At 48.4% G+C, this 1,355-nt stretch overlaps 1 non-coding gene across 1 annotated transcript; it reads right to left on the reverse strand.

Annotated features, from left to right (window-relative positions):
- Positions 1-271: 271 nt before the first annotated feature.
- Positions 272-378, reverse strand: LOC143593176 (small nucleolar RNA R71). Its single transcript, XR_013146052.1, has one exon. It is a non-coding gene; the product is annotated as a small nucleolar RNA R71 (small nucleolar RNA).
- Between the last annotated feature and the right edge of the window lie 977 nt (positions 379-1,355).

Genomic DNA, 1,355 nt, shown 5'->3' on the forward strand with positions numbered 1-1,355 from the left:
CCACGTCATGCAACTCATCAAGACCGCACTCCAATTCCAAGGGCTAGAGAGCGAAGATCCTTCAAACCACATCGACATGTTTGTTCAAATCTGCGAAACTTTCAATATCGGCAACATGAACGATGAAGCCATCTATCTCCGTATTATTCCCTTCTCACTTGTCGGCAAAGCCTACAAATGGCTGATGTCACTACCTGCTAGATCCATCACCACTTGGGCGGGCTTTCAAGAGAAATTCATGACCAAATTCTTTCCGCCGTCTAAATCCGCTGGACTCCGTGAGCAGATTTGTTCCTTCCGCATGAGGTCCGACGAGTCTTTCGGGGAAGTTTGGGAAAGATTCAAGGACCTCCTTCTTAGTTGTCCTCATCATGGTTTAGATAAGTGGATGCTTATCGAGAAATTCTATAATGGTGCCACACAACACGTGAGAGAGATGTTGAACCAGACAGCTAACGGGAACCTTCTCAAGAACAAAGATCCCGATGAGTGAGTCATCCTTTTTGATGATCTAGCAACGAGCTACGAGGGGCACGGAGGCTTAAATTCTTCCACGTCATCGAGATGAGTACTTCAGGTAAATTCGAGCACTAGCATGTAGACACAGATGGATGTTTGAACAAACTCGTTAGAGATCTTACCGTTAAGTGTGTCGCGAAGTGTGAGGTTTGCCGAGGGGGTCACAACACCATTGACTGTCCTGTTAAGCCAGGTAGCAACCAGGAGGAGGTTGACTTCGTCAAAAACCGCTTGAGATATCAAAACCCTGCCTTCGGCGGGAACACTGGCTGGAGAAATCAGAATAACTATCGAGGGAGACAAGCCAGTGGCTACCAAGCCCAATACCAAAACCAGCGTCGAAAGAATCTATTCGGGCAGGGGAGTTCAGGTCAGGAGATTTCGGAACAAGTGGGGAGAGAGGAGAAGAAAACCTCACTGGATGAGATGATGGCTGAGCTGCTGAAGCGAGATGAGAGGAACCAAGTGACGAATGTGGCGAAATTTGCGGAACATGATGCTATGTTGAAGAACCAAGCCACGTCTCTAGCCAATCTTGAGCGTCACGTCAGAGAGATTGCCAGCCAGTTATCCGAAAGAGCACCAGGTTCACTACTGAGTAATAGCAAGAAAAATCCGAGAGGGTTCGCCAAAGCCGTGACTACTAGAAGCGGTGCAAGAAGAGAAAGAGAGGCTGATCCTTCGAGATTTGTTACACCTGCGGTCGATGAAGAGGAGCAAGTGGACGAGGAGATCCAGATGGAACCTCCTCCGTTCGAGGCACACCAGCAGACTATTCCAGCGAGTACGAAGCCGGTCGATAAACCTTCACCATCATCTAACCCACCTCTGAGAGT

The sequence above is a fragment of the Bidens hawaiensis genome, unplaced genomic scaffold, assembly GCF_021521415.1.
Source record: "Bidens hawaiensis isolate Kalapana, Puna unplaced genomic scaffold, B.hawaiensis_p1.1 tig00041761_1, whole genome shotgun sequence".
In the NCBI taxonomy this organism is placed as follows: Eukaryota; Viridiplantae; Streptophyta; class Magnoliopsida; order Asterales; family Asteraceae; genus Bidens; species Bidens hawaiensis.